We start from the raw sequence: 12805 nt of genomic DNA, 5'->3' as shown, positions 1-12805 counted from the left end.
ATCTGGATCTCAGTAACAATGACCTCCAGGATTCAGGAGTGGAGCAGCTGTGTTCTGGACTGAAGAGCGCCGCCTGCAGACTGCACACCCTCAGGTGAGACGCTCCCCCCTCTGTCTCTGTGTCCACATTAGAGGCTAATGCTGTGTCTCTTTAGTTTGTCTGGATGTCTGGTCTCAGAGAGGGGCGGGGCTTCTCTGGCCTCAGCTCTGAGCTCTGCCCCCTACCAGCTGAGAGAGTTAGACCTGAGCTACAACCATCCAGGACCCTCCGCCGAGCTCCTGACCGCTCTACGGGCCCCTCAAGGGCCCCTGGACTCTCTCAAGTGAATCCCCCCTGGACATCTCTGATCCAAGATCTGATGTACAGTAAACTGAACTTGTGTGTTTCAGGTTGGATCCTGCTGGAGAACAGTGGATGGTCCCAGGTCTGAGGAAATGTGAGTCGGTGTTTCATGGAAACAACGTCAACTTTTTATTGTTGGATCTTCATAGCTTGTACATGCCTGTACTTAGTACACCTCATTAAAAGAAAATGTCGCAGCCAGGAATTGCCCTATGCAAAGGTCCGCTCTGATTGCAGTGTTCAGGGCGTCTTGGACGCGTGTCTTCCTCCACAACTAACAGGAAATATAGTTACTGTGTTCCAAAGGGTTTTTATTGGCGTACATCATTGCCATCCACAATGCACAGGTTCCAGTAGACACGGTCAAAAGATGTATGCCTCTATACTGCAACACCTGAGTGTCCCTTCCTCCCCCCTTATATAGGGCATAAGTAATTACATAAGTGCACACAGCGCCACGCTGAAATGGCTCCAACAGAAAATAACAGCAAAACTCTTCAGACTCACAGGAACAGGAAGTGATGTCATTAGTTGTGTTTGTTTCCTCAGATTCCTGTCAGTTCTCTTTGGATTCAAACACAGCTCAGAGGAAGCTCCTTCTGTCTGAGGACAAACGGACAGTGACCAGAGTAAGAGGGGAGCAGCAGTATACAGATCATGAGGACAGGTTCATGGACCAGCCTCAGGTCCTGAGCTCCACTGGCCTGAAGGGGCGCTGTTACTGGGAGGTGCAGAGGAGCGGGAAGTGTGTTGATATAGGAGTGAGTTACAGAGGAATCAGAAGACACAGCGAGGAGAGTAAGCTGGGAGACAATAATCAGTCCTGGGGGCTGAGGATCAGAGATGGATATTACTCTGTCTGTCGCAACAAGAAAGTAACACCCCTCTTCACCACCTCCTCCTCTTTCTCAGATGTAGTGGCCGTGTTCCTGGACTCTGAGGCTGAAGCTCTGTCCTTCTATGAGGTCCTCTCTGGTGGAGAACTATCCCATATTTACACCTTCTTCTCCTCCTTCACTGAGCCTGTGTTTCCTTGGTTTGGGCTGAGGGCTGTAGGTTCCTCTGTGTCTGTGGTGGATCTGAAGGGAGCGCCCCCTGGTGGACCTCTGTAACTGAACTGTTTTATGACACACATATTTGATTGACAGCTGTACGGACCAATCACTGATTCACTGTTGAAAATAAAACACGTCTTTATCATGACTTGTGTGTTTGAGGCTCTAACAGATATATGTGGAGCTGTCGGCCTGTTACCGTGAGGTCGGCGCTTCACAAAAAAATGAAAATCCAAATGAGTACTCGAGGAAATAAATCAAATATAAAAAGGAAGCAAGGAGCACTCTGGTTCTCAATCAGTGTCGGGACCCACCACCTGCACCATAAAATGACAAGCTAGTTTTAAAACTCACCATTACCGTCTGTGAGCAGCAGGGGGCAGCTGCTCAGTAAAAGATAATTTAGTGCAGAAAGCTTTCATATTTCAGGGCTGTCAACTCTCATGCTTTCGCCGTGCAACACACGCATTTGAGTGGCTTCACACGCTCTCACGCCACACTCTTTATATCTCACGCTCAACCAAAAAATATAAAGCGACTGCAAACTGCAAACACTGTTGAAGCAACAAAAAAGCAAAGCTGAGCTTTGCTGATGAGAAACAAGTTGCACTAGCCTTAGTCTTAGTAAGTGGCTCTTCTAAAGGTAAGACTGTTATTTTCATATAGTCCACAGCAAGTAATTTATCATAATCATTTTACTCAATAAGAATCTTAAAAGTATGTTTAACTTCATTTATCTCAAGGAAAGCCTCATTGAGATTGTTACGACCCGGCTCTGCTAGTTAAGGACGTAACAAAAACCAAGATGTAAAATGGTAAAATAAAGTTGTATTTTAATAAAAGGAGTGTAAAAGGTAAAATTAACAACGGAGTGACATAAATAGCAAACAAAGGCTATTTACAAAAGGTTAACCAAAACAAAGTTACTAAAACAAGTGTACAAAACCAGCTAGACAAAACTTACAAGTGTCTCCCACAACTTGTCACAAAAGGCCTAAAAAACAAAACGAGTGACAAACAAAATGAGACACAAACTAAAACGAGTGTTCCTGGAAAACAAAGTCATGACAGACACAAAGGAACACAGACACAAAAGCAAATGCAAATGGCGTACTGGTCACAAGGACCAGCAGCCCCAAATAAGCCACGGTGGAGTCCTTTTATAGGAGTGGCTGGCACAGGTGGCTTCAACGAGCTCTCCAGGTGTTGAGCTTCTCCCCCAATCAGGCGGCCAGGATCCCAATGCGCTCCACCAATCGCAGCCCAGGACCACAGCAGCAAATTTCCATGGAGGAAAAGCAGGTTTTGGCCACACCAACAAAAATATGCAACAAGGAGGGAACCTGGAGGCCTGGGGCCGTAACAGAGATGAACCATCTATTTTTCAGGGGAGCCTGCTACAATACATTTTATATTTATAACCAATGTTTCTTTTACAAAGCAGACATAAAACACCATACAAATCTGATGATTTGATATTGGCCACAATGATTTATATATATTTTTGTTGTGTTCTGTTGAGTCTTGTGTATGCTCTTTATGCATATACAATTTAGCATAGAGTTTTGTTGCCGGTTTAGTTTATATATATTTCTTTATGTGACTCTGATAGCTATTAAATTGAATAATCATACTCAAAGTTTGTTCATCAATCATGCTTTAAAAATACTCCAGACGACAGGAAATCACGTTTTCAGATTTTTAAACTGTATGCTACTTGCATTTTGTTGGTAATAAGAATTGGATTGACTGACATGAGGCAGAGAAACAGGAAAGACATGACCAGGCCCACCTTAATGTACCCATAGGCCCCGGGGCTTAAACAGAATTGTAGGCCCCCGCCCCGATGTCCTCAGCCACCTAATTCATAAACTCGTTTTCTCAATACTGTATCTTCTTCATCAGTGCATGTGCCTGTGGTAATGAACGCATCATAACTCGATGGATCAATCATTTAATCTTCTACCTCAAACAAGAACTCATTAATATTAAAATCAGCAAACTTGTGTGACAGGCACATTTCTGTTTATGCGTGTGAGTTAATGTAGAACAGAAAGCCTTTCATGAACACACTTCTGTGGTGTAGCACAAGGCAAAGAAAGACGCCATGTGACCTCCTAAACTATTCAACTGAAAGTCCACTGAAATTTTGTCCAGTAGTGCTGTGGAGCATCCAAGTGCTCTTTCACAAACCAAAGTTGACGAACACACAACGTAATGTGAGGAGAAAAAAACGCAAAAGCACATCAACATCTTTACACTATGCTCACTGTGAAGTATGAAGTAAGTTTATGAAGATATTTTGCAGAAAAACCTGAGACATCCACAACAGCATGAAATCCCCTGTATTAAACAGCTGGCTGGTCCTTCTTTTGCAGCAATAACTGCTTTTCTGGAGTTGCAGATCAGACGCTCACAATGATCAGGATGAATCTTGGAACATTCCTCTTGACAAAACTGCAGCAGTTCAGCAAGATTTCTGGGTGTTCACTCACTTTTTCCACGCTGTGAATGTTTACATGATATGGCCAATAAAAATATGATAAAATGTAACTGTTTAGGTGGTATTAGTTTAAGCAGACACTGTTTAATCATTCTTATGATTTTTATGAAAATCCGACCACATTTGGTGATCAAAATGTGAGAAATTCCAAAGCGTTCACATACTTTTCCCTCCCACTTTATTTAAAAAAAACATGCAAAGCTATAACCCATCGCTTATCATTGTGCAGAACTGAATTCATTTAAGGGGCCTTTTTAAATCTCCAGTAAAGTTTATCACAAGGTCACATTATGCAAATTGACCATCCTTTGTCCAAGGTAGCGTGACATTTTGAACAAAACAGTTTGTTCTCTAACTACTACACCCAACATGTCTTTTGTCATAGTAGATCATGTTTTACACTTTTATGCTCACACACAAACAGTATTTCCATATTCATGACACAGACGCACATCGGGACGCGGTGTTATGAGCTCACTTAGCATTTCCGTACCACTGCAATTATCCAACAGCTGTTCGGTGGCAACTCGGAGATATCAACAACAAATGCTATGTAAATGATGCAGAATAACCTTTGATATTGCATAGTTTGTTTACATTTGGGACAGTTTTGCTATATTTAATGTCATGTTATGTTTTTGACATTCCTTTTTTTCTTTTCTTTTGTTGACAAAATGTCGTAGGCTTGAGCATTTCTTACAGAAATTCCATTAAACATGAAACCTCTGGAGTCCCCCAGGGATCCAATTTAGGTCCATTGTAATTTACAATACCAGCCATGTGCAAAGGAACAGGGGAGTTGGCCTAAAGTAAATTTCCCTCTTTTTGGCTGAAAGTGACAGAGAATAATTGTGTGTTGGCGCTCTGGGATTAATTGGCTGTTGTTCAGAGTGTACTCCGCCTCAAGCCTATAGCGGCATCCCTAACCTTGGAATATACTGTTGAATGCTCTTATTAGCTTGATCCACTTTCACAGATTTATAGGGGCTAGTATAAAAATCTCCATACTATTTACATCGGTTTTACAAGACCCACAAATATTCTTTGTAATATCATTTGGAGAGCTAAAGGACAGGAATATCTACCTTATGTCAAGCTGATCAAATCTCACCTGGCAGATATATCTTGTTATTCCAGGATTATTGATTCATGGTCCACCAAAGCCAAGTCTTGAGTCTTCTTAACGCACTAAAACTATGTTCAGATTAAACCGAGTAGCATGACACTGCGGGAAGTAGTCTAACCAAGGTCTCAAGTTGTATAAAGAGAGGCTTTAAAGGAATAGGCCACCGTTTTTACATACTGAGATATGCTCTTACCTCACTTTAGCCGAGTTAATATATCCCCGTCTGGTCTTTGTCCGTGCGCTCTGCCAGACAAACGGAGCACATACGCAGCCTCTCCCACATGTCACATAGCTCCAAAAAAGCTCACGATAGAAGCTACCAAGCTCTTCCACGTGTTCCCTATTTAAATAAAGTTACGTGAAGTGTTTTCATGCGAAGTATATTTACACAGAAATGTAGCATGTCGATTTTATAAGCAAATAAAAAGGGGGACTATATTGTGAGGCGTAATGATACGAGGAGCAAAACGTCCGCGCAGTAACTCCTAAAGACTTCCCCGCTCACTTCCGTCAATAACCTTTAGGAGTTACAGACGGGGATATATTAACTCGGCTAAAGTGAGGTAAGAGCATATCTCAGTATGTAAAAACGGTGGCCTATTCCTTTAAGGCTACTCTAAGCGATCCCGTTTTGCCGGCCCGGCACCGATGCATAACCAATAAGAGCCTCTAGATGTGCCACCAGGTTCGCCACAATCACAAACAGCAGGAGACTGGTGCTGCACCTCGCACCTCCCTCACCCGTTTATTAAAATAGATCCATGCCCTCACCTCACAGCACAACCCCCTAACACACCCCTCACCCCCACACTACTCCATCAAAAATTCAAAAAGACATCGCTTAAAGGAATAGGCCACCGTTTTTACATACTAAGATATGTTCTTACCTCACTTTAGCCGTGTTAATATATCCCCGTCTGGTCTTTGTCCGCGCGCTCTGTCACGCAAACGGAGCACATACGCAGCCTCTCCCACATATCACATAGCTCCAAAAAAGCTCACGATAGAAGCTATCAAGCTCTTCCACGTGTTCCCTATTTAAATAAAGTTACGTGAAGTGTTTTCATGCGAAGTATATTTACACAGAAATGTAGCATGTCGATTTTATAAGCAAATAAAAAGGGGGACTATATTGTGAGGCGTAATGATACGAGGAGCAAAACGTCCGCGCAGTAACTCCTAAAGGTTATTGACGGAAGTGAGCGGGGGAAGTCTTTAGGAGTTACTACGCGGACGCTGTGCTCCTCGTATCATTACGCCTCACAATATAGTCCCCCTTTTTATTTGCTTATAAAATCGACATGCTACATTTCTGGGTAAATATACTTCGCATGAAAACACTTCACGTAACTTTATTTAAATAGGGAACACGTGGAAGAGCTTGGTAGCTTCTATCGTGAGCTTTTTCGGAGCTATGTGACATGTGGGAGAGGCTGCGTATGTGCTCCGTTTGCGTGACAGTGCGCACGGACAAAGACCAGACGGGGATATATTAACTCGACTAAAGTGAGCTAAGAACATATCTTAGTATGTAAAAACGGTGGCCTATTCCTTTAAGGCAGCTTTAAGATGATCTCAGGTCATGGGGGACCAGATCTGAAGGATTAGCGGTCAGGTAAGGCCTATGATGACGAAATTGTTTATATACTTTTTTGATCATTTTTCGCAGTGCTGTTCATTCATCTCCTCATAGTTCATAATCGACAGCTATGGCAAGCTCTGCTACATATACATTATATATGGAGTAGACTGATGGATGATGGAAGCACCATCAACAATCACTCAAACACCGCTAACCAAGCTACAGGTCTTGATGATGATGATGAAAAACTTACTTCAGCAGGTTCCAAGGTGAGCAAGTGGAACTCTATTCACCGGCGAAAAGTCAAAAGGATTAACGTCGCACTAACGTCAGCAGATAGCTCTGAAGGCTGGGGCAGTCTGTGGGGCTTACACGTCAGCTCACTTCTTCGCAGTTTGAACCATTCACTCTTTAATAGCAGCCTCATTATGTTCGTTTTTAGTATCAATGACGCTGCCGCCTTTCTGGGCAAGTCGTGGAAGATCTTATTCAGCAGTTGTGGATGGTCCGACGCCACACTTTGGGAAAAACCTCATATCGCGAGCGGCTCCTCTCTCAAGGTTTTCCAAATCATTATCTGTAATAAAACTTACGGTTACGGAGACGGGTGTGGAGGAAAGCGCTGTCAGGAGGTTGTTAGCGCTGAGGTCGGGATGAGGTCGCGTAGACACTTAGGACTAAACGGTGTTAAAGCGGCGCACCTATCGCTTCATGTAGTAACGGCGCGCCTAAAGCTTTACGGTCGCCATGGAGAATGACCTGGATTTTCTAACGCGCTGCTATGCTAATGTTAAGTGCTGCTCAATTATAGTATGTGTAGTGTATAGCGTCATACATATGAATGAAGCGGAGACAGCCCGCGGATGTTTAGGGTAGAGCCAAAACAGTATGCTGCTAATCGGCAAAGTACAAATTATTATGGTTCCCCGTGCACACTAGCGGCAATTTAAAATATTTACTAATTCAAAATAATAGACCCGTGATTGCCCACTGTAATTTTCTCCATCCAATCAAGCAAGACAATGTACTTCCAGCAAAACAGTGCTGCCAATGCATATTAAATATTTTTTGCGTTGGATTCAACTGTAAAGGTACACAGTAAGAGGACTGAAATATTATCTATTAATGGACATAATGCATGAGAGAGTGTGTTTACATGCCATCGAGTATCCCGGTTATCAACCATGTTCCAGTAAGTTTTGAGGTTATGTACACTGAGAAATAAGGAAACTCAAGTCCCCTCTTTACAGGATCAAATATAGGATCTCGGCTTCTCGTATTGAGGCTCCATATAAGATATTTGTGAGTAGAATACCACAGAAATATTAAAAGCATAAATATGCGACCACGGTGGCTTATTGTGGAGCTAGCTCTTTTCATTGCCCTCTTTGGGCTAAAAGTTCGGCATCCACTACATCCTGAGCTATGGCAGAAGACAGCGGCAGCAGACTGTGGGTAATTCTCATAGACTGTAAAATTAAGAATGGACTCATTGTGGCGAACTTCTTTATGTAACCATAAGGAAATGGTGGTTGGCTCCTATACTTTCCATTTCAACTTGTTTGCCCTCTCTTCATGTCATTATCGAGAGAGTGGTGCAGATGGAGTTCACCGATAGTGAGTGAATTGGAGAAATTCACTACTTTCACTTCTTTCATGGTTAAAATAAAATCAAAAAATAATTTTGATGCCAAAAACAGGACCTGTTCCGAGTTTCCGTGTTTTACGATTAACCGCGCAAGAAATCAGAAGTTGCGTAGAACTGTGAAATAGCGTCTGCTTTTTGTCATTACCAGGAAACTGCTCTTTTGGGGTTTTCTATAATCAGGAAACTGCATTTATACCATAGACAAAACTGGAATATTAAAAACTCCCGATAATAACCGGGAAACTCGAGTGCACACTCACTGGAGCTTTTAAACCTGCTTTTGGGAATTGCCATTTTGTCTTTTATAACTTAAACTAATGTGTGTATGGATTTAACCATGATAAAAACACAATATAATGCTCCGTCCACACCAAACTCGATTTGGGCGTCAAAAACGCGCGTCACGCCCATTGTTGGACGCCTGTGCTTATTGAAGTCAGACGCTCATCACAAATGTCACCGACGCTCTGGCCGCGCGTCAGCTCAGAGTGCGTTCGTAGCATCTTGGAAGCAGCTGTTGCCTGAAAAATACACCTGCTACATCTCATTGTTGATTAAAAGTCTGCAATAAACCACAAATGCGTGAAGGCCGGCTCAGTGTATGATCGTCATAAAGCCTTCTCTATGTCGTTACGGATTCATTGACGTTATTAATGCTTGTTGTCATGGGAGAAAACCGGAGCTCAATGCGAGCTAACAAGCTATGGTTTTCTCCCGGAGCTCATTGTAGATGATGTGAGTAACAAACTACAACATCAGCCAGCCCAGCTCAGTGTGTGATCATTGTTCTTTATTGACTTTATTTGTGCATATTTCTTGTTTTCACGTGAGGACCGGAGGTTTAGCTTAGCATTAGCTTTCTCCGGTGCTAATGCTACAACAGGCATCCTCGAGGCTCAAACACATTCCCAGCGCAGATTCAGCCACTGAAATAACCTTTCTAGTCACCGCCTCTAATCCTGGGTGTTTAGATAAAGAAACACAAATGTGTCTTTGTGAAAGTCCCAGAGCTGCTGTCGCTCCGGTTCACAATGAAGCTAAACGTCCGTGACTTGTTGACATCTGTGGGGCCGGCGTAGAATCTGCCCCGGTGGCTCAGCTACAACGTACGTCACTATGGCAGGAAGCTTCTGATTGGTCGACGCTCGCGAATTTCTCGAAAAAGTTCAACATTTCCCAACTCGAGCGTCGGCCGCGCTCGACGCCCTGGAGGCGCGTCAAACGCTCACCAAGCGCGAAAAACCTCAAAACGCGCCGCGGAGGAAGCGCGTGACGCGCTGCGGGACATCTTGACGCCCCCCGGAGGCGCGTCCTCCATGTATTTTAAATGTAAACCTGACGCTTTTGAGGCGCCAAATCGAGTTTGGTGTGGACGGAGCATAAGCCTCAAATTTTATCCAACAGCACCATGGTGCTGTGATAAATGCAGTTGAAGTGCAGAAGTGCTCAAAGCAGGTGGTCGTGTCTATTGCACCAAAAACTAATGCAGAAAACACAAAACGGAGTTGTGGGTGATAGAAGAAGAAGAAACAAACAAATAAAACAACTTTATCTAAACTGCGTGATTCAAATTTACATCTTTAATAGATTGTGTATAATTGACCGCCCGGGCTAGCCAGACTGCTGTGTGCACTCAAATTATTTCGAACTGCACAGCATGGATTTGGGAACCAATCACAGAACGAGGGATAGCAAAATGATGACGCACTATTCCACATACGGAAGCTTGTAGTTTGTTTAGGGATAAAATATATATATATATATATATTTACGGATCAAACATGACAGCAGCAGACGCGATGCCATCTTTCGATCAAGCTTTAGAGCGGAGGAAGAGGAATTTTTTAAAGAATCAGATGTCATTTCCTGTATTTTAAGTGATCAAAAACACTTTTGTGTCATCCTGAAGCTGTTTTCAAAAATTGCTTTTTGTTGCACCGTTAGGGACCAGGAAGCCTGAGTGAATGTAGTGAGTGAGTGGATGGTGGTCGGACATGCAGATGGTGCAGACTGGTTGCCTCGCTTCCATCAGTCGACCCAAGGGCAGTGGGTGCAGCCGTGCACCCCCTGAAGTGTTAGGTGATGAGTCACGTACCCCCTACTTTGACATGATGAATATCACACAAAAAATATCTATTAAATATGTTTCATCCATTATTACAGTGAAGCATGTTTTCCAAACAGTTTTGCTCGCCTGAGTGAGAGGCAATAAGAATGTCTTGTCCTAAATAAACACTAAAATATTAAATGAAAATGTCCGTTTTTAATTGTTGTGAAAACGAGGCTGTGGGTGTGATGGGTAAAGCTGAGTGTTTTGCTTTGGCTCATTCTGAACATCACACTCTGGTTTGGACACTGTGCTCTGGCCCCGCCCCCTCTGCGTCGCCCTCACTGTCAAACCACTGGAGCTACAAAGGTGAATGCGCTGGTTTAAGCTCTCATTAAAGCGAAGATCATTTATACGCAGGACATTACAATCTTTGCATGAGACAGAAACAAAGTGAGTAGCAGAGGAGGAGCGATGATGAGGCACAGACGCTTCTCCTTCTCCTCTCGCTCCTCAGATCAGAATGAGGAAAACTCCTGTTAGAAATCGAAGTCACAATCAGTCTCCTCTCTCTTTATGACAGAGCGCAAAGAAATTGCATCTCGATCAAACTTTGGCGCGGTTCATGCAAAAGGCGCTGCTGTTGTAGTGAGGCTGACGCACAGCCGCGCCCCCGCCTCCGCCGAGTTTTACGCACTCGAGTCCAAAGCAGCTCATGAGGTCCGGTTTCAGAGTGGACATGTTTAGGTTCATAACAAGCTCATCCACGTCTGAATTAGAGGCTCTTCCGCCTGTAGAAGCGCGTCTTTACAACATTCATTTACGAAGTAAAGGATTCCATGTGGAGAAAAAAAAAAAAAGCTAAAATTTTACCAAGGTCCGGACCTCGGTGACCTCAATGGTAAATACGGCCATGAGCGGGTACGTTATACATCATCTGATACAATTGATTCGATTGGCTATGGCTACATGCAGACACATATGATAGACATTCTTGAGCCCAATAAACGGCTATGGACGATTGTAAACCACACCTCTCCTACGAGAAAATGGTCCCCAGACTAAATATCACTTGTGATTTTAGTTTGGGCCTGCAATGGTACGTAATGTGTGTAATATTAAATATATTTTTACAAAAGCTCCTCCCTTTGCTGATTAAAGCAGTACTAAGTAACGTGTTTACCTTAATAAATCCTCCCCGTTGTCCCTGTGGGGGTAATACAAGTGTTTATGGGATGATTGGAGGGTCTTTCATCTCCCCCTGGTGTCTCTGGCCAGAAAACCATGTTTGCAACTTGACTGCCACCGGTCCGGAGAAAGCAATACACACTAATGGAATCACAAAGAAGAAGCTAGCATGCTAATGGGCAAAGCTAAGTGCGGGCTAACGTCACTTTAAACAGTATTTACAGCCAAGCTTGAGAAAAATATTTCCATTGTATAATTGGATGCACAGTAACCCTGTCTCCCTTCGCCTTTCCTGTCAGCGTAGTATTTACTCTCCAAGACAATTAAACTTGCTACGACACCTGCAGTTGCGCTTATGGCCTCTAGGGGGAAGAGTTACTTAGTACTGCTTTAAACTGTCAAATCGTAAAGTTGGTGGTAGAACTTACTCTGTCTACTCAAATGCCTTAAAACTATTGTTTGAGAGGGTGTCGTTGGTCGTCGTGTGGTGTAAGCTCTTGGTTTTTATGCGATTCATTAGCATGATTTAAAGTCCCTGTCTGAAAAACTAACCAACTAATTTGTTACATCTTTCCCATGACCATTCGGTAGTGACTGCAGACGCTCTACATCAAATTCCATTCCAAAAGCTCTCCAAAACATTAATTCCGTCCATTTTCTGTACCCCCCTAAAAAAAGTGAATAATTCATTTTTAAGACCTGAAACTCGGCGACAGCAAACCGTCTTGTGTTGAGATGATGGATTACCAGGAGTTAGAAGAGAGCCCAAAAAAAAAAGAGATTTCATATACATTTCTGTATGGCTTGAATTGACAATACCTCCAGAATGCCGTATATGTCTGTTTACTTTAACCCAGCCCCAAGTCAACACACACACAAAAAAGAAAAAGACTTTCCACCATCTGTGCGTCACAACTCTCACACTCTTAATGAGCATCAAAGAGAACTGTCAGTCTCTGATTTGTACCTTCACGGAAAATAAGAGAGTATATCGCTATAAACCAGGGGGCTCAGCTATTCGTGGAAGCTAGTAACGATATATAAACTAGAGTAGGTGCTGTTATCCAGGTGTTGAGGTGCCAGTGACTCATTTGGCGGAGATGATCGTGTTTTAGTTGCGGGGCTCATTAAATATAATAAAAAGGGTTATGACATGACATTCTCACAGGCATAGAATCTCTGAGGACGTCAGCAACATTTGCTTTTTACCTGAGGTCCCTCGGTAATTCTAATCCCGTGAGAATAAGGTTCAATAACTCTTCGGAACTTCAAAAATCCATCCATCCATATTCTTCCACTTGTTTGTTGCCGGG

This window comes from Gobius niger (assembly GCF_951799975.1).
Source record: "Gobius niger genome assembly, chromosome: 5".
Taxonomy (NCBI): domain Eukaryota; kingdom Metazoa; phylum Chordata; class Actinopteri; order Gobiiformes; family Gobiidae; genus Gobius; species Gobius niger.
This window is presented reverse-complemented; position numbering follows the sequence as displayed.